The sequence below is a fragment of the Elephantulus edwardii genome, unplaced genomic scaffold, assembly GCF_000299155.1.
Source record: "Elephantulus edwardii isolate Elephantulus edwardi_28Jun2011 unplaced genomic scaffold, EleEdw1.0 scaffold00032, whole genome shotgun sequence".
NCBI classification, from domain to species: domain Eukaryota; kingdom Metazoa; phylum Chordata; class Mammalia; order Macroscelidea; family Macroscelididae; genus Elephantulus; species Elephantulus edwardii.
Window position 1 is genome coordinate 16,255,104 of NW_006399782.1, and position 13,280 is coordinate 16,268,383.

Below are 13,280 nucleotides of genomic sequence, written 5' to 3' on the forward strand. Positions count from 1 at the left end.
TCCACTTCCACATCACCTCTTTCTACAAATGTAATCTATCTCATTCAGTGTTTCCCTTTTGCTAAGGTCTGTGAATCTAGTTGCCATTTCTGCTGTTTTAAAAAACCAATGATTAAGTCGCTGGTCTTGCAAAATTCTATCATGTGATTTTGGGAATAATTTCTATCACCAAGGCCATCCTTTTTCTTTGATTTCCAATTATTAATAACTACTTATGCATCTTGACTACAAGAGCTAATTTAAGACCGCAGAAGTTGTTAAAACATTATTTCCCCCCCCTCTTGGCTTTAGAGGTTGGTGTATATTTGTGAATAAAGTTATATTTACTGGTCCTCCTTGTTGTTTAGTGGTCTCCCTTATGCTATTAACTCCTTTTCCTTTTGTTATTATTCTTTGTAGATATATAGCAATTATCCTAGGACTGACTTCATTGTACTTCAGGATATACTTTGAAGTCTTATTTTTGACAATAAATTTCAAGCCATTCCTACTCAAATTATTATTCCTGTTATAATAGATCATTTACTTGGTCTTTCACAATAATCATAAAGTAGCCATCTCCGTTCAGCAGTGCTGAGGACCACTAATCTTCAGGAACTCCTTTTCACTTGAAACAACTTTTCCTGAATGTATCACTTATTCAGCTATGCTTCAATTGTTTATGAATGCTTACAGCAGTTCTCTTTGTGAATAATGTCATATCAGCATGTGAATTCCTGAAAGCTTTATGTATGTCATTAAAGTCTTCTTTACTTTGGGAAGGCAGCTCTTGGACAGAGAATCTGCCAACCAGAAGGAGCTTTCCCACACTCCATCAGACAATGATATTCATAAGGATTCCACTGGTCACTTTTTTAAAGCAGTGTATTACCAGTGTATTACTTTCCTCTTTGTCTTAGTCTGTTTATGATGTTAAAACTTGTCTACTTTTCGTGAGCTGTGGTGTTGGAGAAGAGTACTGAACATTCCATGGACTGACAAAAAAACCAAATAAGTTTTAAAGAAAGTGGAACCAATGTACTCTTTTGAAGCAAAGATTATAAAGCTTTATCTCACATACTTTAGGCATGTTGAGAGGAGCAGCTATTCCTTGGAGAGGGACATCATGCTCGGAAAGGCCAAGTGGTTGTAGAATGAAAGTAAGATCCTTGATCAGGTGGATTGACACAACATAGTGACTGCCACAATGGACCTTAGTGTATCGGAAGTATGAGGATGGTACAGGATTGGACAGGATTTGGATCCATTGTTCACGAGGTTGCTATGGTTTATACTCAACTCAATGGCACCTAATGACAACAAACCTTGGTTAATCTCCTGGTATTTGATATCCATGGGGTACAGCTTCTCACCTCATAGTTATATGCAATCTGCCAAAACATAACAAACTGAATGATGACTGCTGGTTCCAGACAATATTCCACCCCCCTCAATACCATGTATAGTAGGGAAGAATGAGTTTAATACTCATGGCAAAAAGTAATTCTGCACACAACAACCCTTGTGGATTAATAACAAACCCAAAGATAATTGCTAAAGAACTTCATCATTCTTCCTTGGTCTTTAAAACCAGGATTGTATTACAGATAGTCAAGAGTTTGACAAAAGGAAAAAAGTAACAAAATGTTTTTCAGCACAACTAAGGTGACTTTCAGTTATTTGTTCAAGGCCCATATTAAGCAAGATTAAAAAGTTTAAAACTCCTAACCATCACTTACATTTCTTTATTTTTTAAAAAAAAAGCAAGAAAAAGAAATCAAGCTCATTTTTGTTGAGCTACAGCCAATTTATAGCTGACCTCTTCTGGATTTTTGAGGCTATTAATCAAACAGGAGATTGCCCATTTTTCTCCAAAGATACTGATGGGTTCAAACCATCAGAGAGGACTGACCTTTGGGTAAGCAGCACAGCTTCTTCTCAAATAGGCCACCAGAATTCCCTTTAATCAGGAATACCTGAAACTCAACCTCAGGAAAATGATTCTCACCACTGGGCCAACTGGCAGCATCATGATAGATGGTGAAGAGATTGAGATTGTTAACAGATTCCATTTTTTTGATGCCACAATCAACACTCTTGGTACAAGCAGCCAGGAAATCAAAAGATGGATTGCATTGGGTAGATCTGCTGTCAGGAAGCTCTTCTGAGAACTGAAGAGTAATGATATCAGTCTGGAGACTAAGGTGCACCTGATCCAGGCCATAGTCTTAACAATTACTTGCTATGTGTCAGTAAGCTTGACAATGACTAGAGATGATAAAAGTACAATTTATACCTTTGAGCTGTGACACTGGAGAATAGTGTCGAATATCCCATGGACTGCTAAGAGAACAGGTTCATTCTAGAGAGGAGAAACCCAGGCTGCTCCTTGAATGGAAAAATGTTAAACATTCGTCTCGCATATTTTGGGCATGTTACAAGGAGGGACCAGTCCTTGGAGTGTGGCATCACACTTAGAAGGGTTGGAAGGACAGCACAAGAGAGGAAAACCCTTGATGAGATGGATTGACTCAGTGACTTGGGTAATGGGGGTAGGTGCATCAGAGACAATAAGATTGGCACAAGATAGACCAGGATTTAGAGCTGTTGGGCATAGCGTCGCTATGAATGACAAGTGACTTGACAGACATATCAACAACAGCAACAACAACCATGCCTTCCTCCTTCACTATTCAGTTCCTGGCTTATCAATTAGCAGGATATGATCAAGAGAAAGTTTTACAAAGAAAAATTATCAAAAATGTCTGTAAAACTGCCCTCTGAGAAAGATAGATCATCCAATTTGTAGGTCATAAAGGATGAAATTTCTTATTTTGTTCTTATCCCAAGATCTGTAACTGATTGAGAGCCATGGAATGAAAAATAAATTATAGATAATGATAAGGTTGTTACCTATCACTGGATTGATTTTGGTCCCTGGTGGCACCATATAATAGAACTTCTGCATAGAGTTTTCTAAATAATTATATCAACGGGAACATATCACCAGATGTTTAACCCATGGTATTGCTGGTAGGTTTGACCTTACAACCTTTTGGCTAGCAGTTGAGCTCTTAATGGTTATAACATCTTATCTTTTCATTAACTGAATAATCATATATCTGCCAGTATGATGCCAGATTTACTGATAGTCATTGTGTATAATTTAATTTGAAATTGATTTAATGATTACTTCTCTCTGCTTTGTCTGGTGTCAGCTGTCCATAGGCGGAAATACCCTTGATAGAAAGATATAGTCACACGAGTAAGACCTCGCTAGTCAGTTTTGTCTCCTTGAAACACTCTGTCACTAACTTGGTTTTGAAAAAAGAAATGTATCTCAGTGACACCACCTTAAAAATGAAAATCCTCGATAAGCTTGAACAAAATTCTCTCTTTTCCTCCAAAAGTAAGGCCAAAGAGAGCTTAGTTATAGTCAGGGATAACTCAGAGTCAACTATGTTAGAGGCATTTGAAAGAGAAAACAGACATTGACTTCCTGTACTAAATATTTCATTAACACATCTGACCACCCTGCACCTCGCACAGCCACCCACACCTCAAGTTTGGTACCAGAAAGTTTGGTCAGTCTGAGGTACTTGCTGTATTCTCATTACATATGCAGAACACTCAGCAAAGAATCAATAATTATTTAGTGATTCAAACTACTGGATTCAAGTTTAGAAATATTTATTATGTACATACTATATATAAAACAGTGTGCTAGACTCTGAAATTGGATAATTGAAAAAGGCATAATAGCTGCTCTCAAGGAGCTGAAAATTAGAGAGACCGAGATATTTATAGAGATAACTATAATAAGAAGCCAACCAGATTTATTGTGAATAAACATATATCTGAAATGAAATGGTTTAATATAAGGAAGGTGATGAAACCTTGCCAATGCCTTTGTTGGACTGCTCTCACAATAGAAAAGACCAGACAAAAATCAAAATACAGAAAAGCACACTAATTATGATATGTTGTTATGAGCCACTGAATCACCTGTGACTTGTAGCGGCCCTATGGACAATAGTTCTGAATCTTGCACTATCCTGAGCCAGCCATTAGAAAAGAAACTCAGATTGGCTTTACAGGTACACCTATATTTGCATGAAGCAAGAAATGTGTGCATGGTGGTTGATTCATAATGTCTCAGCATTGATCTTTGTATGTATAAACATTAGATTAAAATTCAATAAATTGTTACTTACACTAAAAGGTAGCCAGATCCTTTGATAGATTTTTACACATAAGGGCATTGTTTTCCCCTAGATAATAGGATAAAGAAACTATGTTCTATTTCATTTCAATTTTTTACCTTAAATATGGGTTGAACCTCAACATAAAGTAAATAGAGATTCTCACCACTGGGCCAACTGGCAGCATCATGATAGATAGTGAAGAGATTAAGATTGTTAATGGCTTCAGTTTGCTTGGCTCCACAGTCAGTACCCTTGGTGCCAGCAGCCAAGAAATCAAATGATGAATTGCACTGGAAAAGTGTGCTGTTAGTGACCTCTCCAAAGTATTGAAAAGCATTGATGTCAATCTGGAGACTAAGATGTGCCTAAAATAGGCCATACATGGTCTTTGCAATTACTTGCTATATACATCAGTAAGCTGGACAATGATTAGGGACAATACAAGGAGAATTGATGCCTTTGAGCTTTGGTGCTGGAGAAGAGTGTTGAATATACCATGAACTTTTGGAGAATAAACAGATTCGTTCAAGAGGGAGTGAAACCAAGCTGCTCTTTAGAGGCAATGTTTCTGGAGCTTTGTCTGACACACTTAGGAGATGGACATCATACTTGAGAGGGTGGAGGAACGGTGCAAGAGAGGAAGACCCTTGATGAGATGGATTGACTCAGTGACTGGGGTCATGGGGATAGGTGGGTGAGAGACAGTAAGGTTAGCACAAGATCGAGCAGGGTTCAGAGCTGCTGCACAGACGGTCGCTATGAATCACTAGCAACTAATGGCACATAACAACAACAACCACCACCACCAAGAGGGTGGTTAATCTGATTTTCAGTACAGCCTAGTAGTTCTGAATTAAAGTGATAATAGGTGATATTTTTGATTGTCCAACCTGCTACCTGCTGCGTAGCTAATTCTAACCTTTTCTAACCAGTCAGGAAAGGGGATTTGTGGAACTCATGCAGCCTCTAAGTCTTGGGGCTAATTTTGTGATTAATAAGAAAAATATTTTTGAGTAAGCTAATAAAAGGGAAAAAAAATTGTGAAGCTAACAAGAAACATCACCATAAAAATAGTTATGTATTTAGCAAACTCCTTCTTGTAATGAATGTTAAGGAGATATATATCATTAGCCAAATAACAGATAAGTAAGCTGAGACCAGTGCAATGCTTGTCTTGCCTTAGGCTACATAAAAAATTGATACACAAAGCTTAACTTTCCCTGATTATACGCCATGGAGTCATCATTCTTGGACTACCTCCAAACGTCCTTTCCTTTACATGAACACTTAATACACTTTACACTGATCTTCCCTGTGTATTCTTCTTGACAATGTTTGACCCATTCCTGTTCCCAAAGTACAGATATCATTGCTAACAAAAATGTATTGAAGATATTCTTAGGATAAATTAGCATTTCTTGCTTTCAAATGAAAGGACAGAAAGCAATTAATCCTAGCATGTCTTTGCGGTATTAAGTTTACTAGCAAAACACATTTGATCCAACTGGGAAACATCTTACCAGCGGCCATAGAGTCAGCTTTGACTCATGGAGACCTCACAAGTTACAGAGGATAACTGAGCCATAACATTTTCTTGACTGTGAAACCATTGGAAACAAATCATCAGACTTTTCTTCCTCCATTCACTTGGTGGGTTTACACCTCCAATCTTTAGGTCAGTAAATGAGTATAAATGGTTTGTACCATGCGGTGACCAAGCGTAATACCATAGCTCTCCCTGAATTTAAAGAACAAACAGCTTATTTCTGGTTGAGAGACATCAACAGCATTGTTTGTGCAGGGCAGAGCACACCCAATTTTTGAACAAGGCAAATCCATCAATGGGTGAACAGCATTTCCACCTGGGAACTCTGTAAGATGGCAGCTTAAAATGTGAGTATCTGAAACTCTTACTATTTTTGCCATAAGAAATCAACTCCTGTGCTGTAGCATCTTATTGTACTTCAGATATTGGTGGTGTTAGCTACCTTTCATTTGATTCTGATTCACAGTAGCCCAGTGTACAATAATAGGACAAAGTGCTGCTCAATCTTGTGCCATCCTCACCATCCTTTCAGATTGGGATGTATTTAATTCATCATATCCCTGGCACTTGATGTTGGCTCCTGCTCTGTAATGCAAATCTCATTCCTCATACCCCTGCTGCCTCCTCAGAAGTGATTTAAAAGAACACATAGACAATACCTCCAATAAGCTGTGCCACCAGAGATCTGAAAGGTGATGGGTTTTGTAATGCATGCTCTCCATTCCTTTATTCCTTCCCCCCCCCCATAGAACACTCTGACTTTCACAAGACACATGTAGGCCAGAGAACATTAAATTTGATTAAAACTGTGGATTTTGTTTACATGTAGGAGAGAATTTTAAGCTCACTTAACAGAGCCTTCACATCTCTGATACCAATCAAGGAAAAGTGCAGGGTATGCTGCAAAAATCAATATACTATTCGCTTTGGACATTTCGAAAGAAAGATAGAGTTTCTGAAGGTAGAAATATGTTTGTCCCCAAATAATTCATTTTAGTTCTACTTCCAGAGCTCTGTCTAACTTTTCCCCCCTTATTTCTTTGTGACTGTTGATTAAAACAAATATTAGCTAAATACAATCTCCAGATAGCCTGAGTCTGGGCCAGAACAGGGGATTCCATGCCATATGTAATGAGTGAAGACACAGGATTTTTCTACTTTTCTGACAAGGGTGATGCAACTTAGCAACAAAGGAAAACTCTAGTTTTCGTTACTGCTACAGCAACCACATTTTTTTTTTAATTTCCTGTCAGAAAAAGTACGCATTTTTCTAGTAGTTGCCTCTTGTAATCCATTTCACAGAAATATTTCACTTGTAAATGATCTGATAATTGGAGTGTAGAAAGAGGTTTGATCATTATTAAAAACAGAAAGTGTTATGTAAGAACCAATAAGTTCCAAACAATTGAATACGGCAAGGAAAAACTTTTTTTTTTAGTGTATAGTAGTAAAGTTTTAATATTCATTACTTTGCTGCTTCTTATATATGAGCCTTCTTAAATTTATTTTTGCTTATTGCCTTATATTATTTGGAAAGCTCTTGTAATAGTTGTTTCTAACTTTGGAAATATTTTTCTTTCCCCATACTTTTCAAATTAAAACAATAATAGTAATCATGTTGCATTATTTCCATGGAAAGATTGGATGAAAAAATCAATTCATTTCTGTTAGTTGTTATATGTACCATCTAGTTTGAACAGATGTATAGCTGACCCTCTACTAGGTTTTCAGAAGCAGTAAATTCCATAAATAGGAGACTGCACATCATTTTCCCATGGAGCAACTGGTAGCTTCAAACTGGTTGCCCCGAGGTGGGCAGCACAGCTCCTTTTCCCACAAGCAAGCTTTCAGCCATTGTTCTGAATTTTTCAGAGATATTTTTTGTATTAATCAAAATCATCTTGTAATTGGCACTTATGCACTTTAGGGAAACATAAGATAGTATCACTCTGTAAGAATTTCTTTGTTTTTTAAATACCTGTAACTGAGGAGGACCTGAGGCATTTGCTGCAGAAGGACAAGGACTGCAGCCTTTGATTGGAGTTCAACATCAAGAAAACAAAGACTCTCACTACTGAGTCAATTGACAGCACCATGATAGATGGACAGAGATTGAAGATGAAATTTCCAGAAGCAAGGAAAACAGAGACGTATTACACTGAGAACATCTGCTGTCAGGGACCTCTCAAAGTACTGAAGAGCAATTATGTTGGTTTCAATAGAGACCAAGGTGTGCCGGATACACGTCATAGTTTTACAACTACTTGTTATGCCTCAGAGAGCTGGACATTGACTAATGATGATAGAAGAAGAAGATACCTTTGAGTTTTGGTGTAGGAGAAGAGTATTGAACATACAATGGACTGCTAAGAGAACAGATAGGTCTGTCTTGAAGAGGATGAAAACAATCTACTCCTTGGAAGCAAGGATTTTGAAGTTCTGTGTCACATACTTTTGGGCATGTTACCAGGAGGGACCATTTTTGGAGAAGAACATCAAGCTTGAAAGAGTAAAAGGACAGTGCAAAAGTGACTGGGATAATAGGGGTACTAGACAATAGGGGTCAAAGACAATGAAAGAGCAGAGATCAGAGGTGTTGTATAGAGGGTAGCTGTGAGTTACAAGTGACTTGACAGCACATAACAACAACAACAACAACAATGTGCATGTACATACATATACTTCAGTTGGTAAGCAGTGTTGAAAGATTGTATATAATTCTCTAATAAAGTGTCCTTCCCCACCCTTAGTGAGAATATTTGCAAAATCATTTCCAGAACAGGATCAATTACTGTAGTAACTATATGAGCAGAATGAACTCTGGTGGCCTAGTGGGTAAGGAATTGTACTGTAAACCAAAGGCAAACAGTTCAAGTCCGCCAGCTGCTCCATGAGAGAAAAATAGGTAATCTCTCCCTGTGAGATTTATAGCCTCTTAAAAACCCATTGGAGCATCACCTAAGAGTCAATTCCAACAGGACAGCTATGAGTTTGAATTTTTCTATCAGGAGTGAATCTGAACAATAAATAGGTTAGGGGTGGGCCTGAACTGTTTCTTCTAGTGATTTCTTTTTTTTAAAAAGTTGTTGTTTACCGTGGAGTCAGAACCAACCCATAGCACACCCTCAAGACGATTTTCAGAGACAATTCATTGCATGGGAGGAAACTACCCATAGGGAAAGATAAAATCTTTCTTTTGCAAAAGAGAATTTGAAGACTGCAATATTCTGATGGCCTAGAAGGTTTGATTTCACTGTACATAATTTGTCAGATCTTTCTTATATAGATAACTCCAAGATGGCATTGGTGTTCCTAGTAGAAGTAGGTGTGGATTAAAAAAAAAAAATCCACAGCCTTTTGGTTGATTAGACAGGACAAATATTTTCTGTCTTAAAACAGGCTGCGGTGGAAATTCTAATATTCTGACATGAATCCCTTCTTGCAGAAATTCCACTCAGCAAACACTGCCTCATCCTCAGTGTGTACAGAGGCTATCGCCTGCTATGCATGAGATGCCATACAAAGAAATCCAGCATGTGAGCACCCTCATTAAACTTCTGAGAGCTGGATAGCCTGTAAATATTTCCATTTCTGTAATCTTGGTGGGAAAATGTAATTTAAGCTGTCAAAAATTTTATGTCGTTCGGCAGATTAAATTGTAAGGGAATATGCCATTAGATCTAAGAGTGATTGTAAAAATAATAGTTTGAGGTACAGGGCCTTTAATAAGTAGACTCAATGAAAACACGGTGCCCAAGAAATATCTTTTTTTTTACATTTCCCCAAGTGCCTGCAAATGGGACTTGATTCAGTGAATTTTATTTAAATGTAAAAGAATAAATATAATAATAGCCAATATGGGATGATTTCTGTTATTAGGAGAGTTTTCACCATTTTTGGACAAAAAGAGATCTTTGTATTAGGAGGGTTATCAATAAAAGAAATCTTATTTACAAATATTCTGGGATATTTGGCATTGGTTTTTATCATTTATGCACTCAAAAATTTGAAGATTTAGTTTTTCTTCCTACCTAATATTAAACATGTGTTGTGTGATATGCTGTGATGTCGGTCTTTTTCTAAGAGCCATTTGTTGGCGTGCTCACATTAATAGATTGGATTTCAAGTAGGTTTATGGGAACTGAGTATATATGTGAGTGAATGACAATATGTATGTATATGTGAAAGAGAGAAGTGGTAGTTGAGAGAGACTGTGAGAAAAGGAAAATTAGAAGAGAAGCTTTTATTACTTGTCCTTCTATTTCAATTTTAATGTGGAGGCTAGATATATAGATAGATAGAGATAGAGAGAGAGAGAGAAATAGAGATAGAGATAGAGAGAGAGAGAGAGATGATAGAGATGGTGCGCTCTCTCTCTCTTTACAGCTTCTGAAAACCCACCAGATAGTCAGTGATGAGTCAGTTCTGACATGACCACAATGAGGTAAAATCCAGTAAAATTTACGTGATGATGGGATTCAGAGTAGGAAAGAAAGCAGAATTGATAAGCCAGATATTATTCATTTAATGCAAGAGGTCAAGTAAATTGTACTTGCACATCTGCTATGTAGTAGGCCAGGGTCATTGCATTCATTGTGAATGAAAAATATGATTATGAACAATATACTCTGTAATTGAAGAATTTCCAGTCTACTAGTGAAGATGGACCTACATGTCAACCAGTAATGAAAGCAGCTGGAAACACTCCTAAGTTCTATAAAGAACAATAGGAATGCTGAGCTAGAGACTAATGTTCTTTAAGTAGTGAGATTAAAGAAACCCCCCTGGAGAGGTTATGTACAAACTGTTGAGAAAGAGCCAGCCATGTACGGGACCCTGTGTGTGGGTAAAGAATCTGTGGTAATACATATGATTTATCAAAGACATCATCACATTGTCTGCAAATCAGGAGTTGTAACTTTAATGGCAATACTGTAGAGCTACATAACATCACATCAGTGGTTTGAATTTACAAACTAATTCATGGAGGAAATATGAGGCCACCTGCTTCATGAGGATGTATAGTCTTGTAAACACCCTGAGAAGTTCTGCGCTGACCTGTTGGGTCACCACATGTCAGAACTGATTCCATACTAGTGGGTAGCTTTAGTAAGTCTATACTTGTTCTCTTAAATGAATTTTTCTCTGTTGAGCTCTGGTGGCCTACTGGCAAGAAGGTGCACTGCAATCCCAGAGGTGAGTGGTTCAAATCCACCAGATGCTTTGCTGGAGAAGGAGGAACAATCTCCTCCTGTACCAGTCAAATCTGATTTGAGGGTATACACACACACTAATAATAATAATAATAAATTTTTTTAAAAATTAATTTTTCTCCAAAATTAACTAAAGAAGATGACTGTTTCAAGAAGATATCCACTGATGGTTTTAATTGTTTGGAAATCAGATACCGTTCATAAACTTTAAAAAATATGATAAAAAGGATGGGCAGTCTCCTCCCATGCGTTTAACTGCCTCCGAAAACCTGCCAGAGGGTTAGCTAAGGGTCAGTTTCAACTCTGCAATGCACACCAACAACAACAAAATGAAACAAAAATAAATAATACAAAAACATTACAACTTTCCAGAGTTAATGTAATAATGGCAAATGAGCTTGGTCATTACTCATTGTAAAGATTGAGGCAGACCCTAAAAATACCACGACTGCTATAAGTAGATTTACGATTAGGAAGTTTGAAAATAGATATTATGAGAGCTTCAGTAATGTATTCTCTCCATTTTATATCGTATCTGGGTCATCACAAAATACCTAGAATAAGATTTTTGTCTTTGGAGAGCCACATTTAGGTCGGCCACTTTCCTCTGGGATGTTAAATTGCTCCTGGGAACACGCGCACCAGGCACGATGAAGACCAGAGCAAGTTTGGAAATAGAAGGAAACAAAGAAATTGGATTCAAAGATAATATCCTCATCCTAACTTAAAATATGAGACGTTCAATAGCTCCACAAAAATCTCTTAAAAAAACCTAATCACACTTCTAATAGCTCTTCTGAAATAGCCACCATCCCTTCAGGACCGAGCCATCTTCATGGAGTTATGCAGAATATATTTTCAAAAAGCATTGTCTAGGCCACTGTTTTCTCCACCTTTTCATTTCCATTGCACACCTGTAAAATTGTTTCAGCTTTATGTCCCTGTACTAGCAAATACATTCATCTGGCAATTACCCTCATCAGCGAAGAGGAGCATTAGTGCATATAATTGAAATTGGTGAAGAGTCTGCTCCACTGGGCTGCAACCAGTTCCTCCTACCAAGGCCAAGTATTTTCTGCAAGCAAAGAAGGTAGAGCTTCTGCTCTGAGAAAAATCCTCAGCTGAAAATGTATCTTGCCTCTTAGAATAGCTATAATAAAGTTTGTTGTTGCCTGCAACTCATAGTGACTCCGGGCTCACTAGTTCTGAGCTTTGTTCTATCCTGAGTCAATCTCACTGTCTCCAATATACCTGCCCCTATTTATCCAGTCACTGTATCAATCTATCTCATGCAGGTTCTTCCTCTCTTGCGCTATCCCTCTACCTTTTCAAATATGATGTCCTTCTCCAAGGACTAGTCCCTCCTGGCCCTGTGCCCAAAGTACATGAGATGGAGCATCGGAATCCTTGCCTCCAGATGGCAAGTTGTATTACTCTGCCCAAATGCTATCATAGTATGCTCTATTCTCCACAAGCCATGACATGGGAGAGAACTTTACCTAGATTGGAAGGTGGGCATTTCAAAGACAAAGATGAAATATTTAAGGCCTGTAGATGGCTGGTCAAGTCAACATCAACGGATCACACAAACCTCTATACAGATCTTCACCTAGAACTTTCATATCTGAGCAACAGAGGTGTTACTGGATGGGGCATATGGTGAACATGTTCAGCTTCTTTTTTAAGGGAAAAAAAGAGTCTGCTCCAACAGAGGCATCTTGAAAATAAACTTGGAGATCTATCTGTGAGAAATCAGCCATTGTGGAGCACAGCTCTATACAGAGAAGTATAGGAATGCAGAATCAGCTGACTGGTCAGAAAGATAGAAAGGTGCTGTCTAGTTGTTGGTTTTGTTTCATTGTCTCTCCCAGCTACTGGGATCTAGGGTATGTCTTTCTTTGCAGAGTGTGAACAAGGCCTATCCAAGTGTCAAACTATTCTTTACAAATAACTACTGTCATCAGATACCTCCTGACAAACCAAGCTCCCTTTGAGAGGTGTGGGAGATGATGAGTCACAGTAGCAAAGATTGGAGATACGATGGGATCATTTGGAGAATTATGATTGAAACAAAGAGGCTTGCCAGGATCAGAAACCTTGAGAGCAGAGCTCAGTGCAGTGAAGGTCATCACAGCACTGAGAGTAAGCTCATCCAGGCTTCAAAATCGATCAAGACCTTCTTCCTTCTCCCCAGCTGCTCTCTCCTACTGGCTAGGGTGCTCTCTCCCTACGTCTTTGTCCAGCTTCATTTCACGTGTATCCCTTTCCCTTTTCATTCTTCCTTACTCCTCTTCCTAAAATTGCCCTTTTTGTTACTACCATCATTCTGCTCTTCTA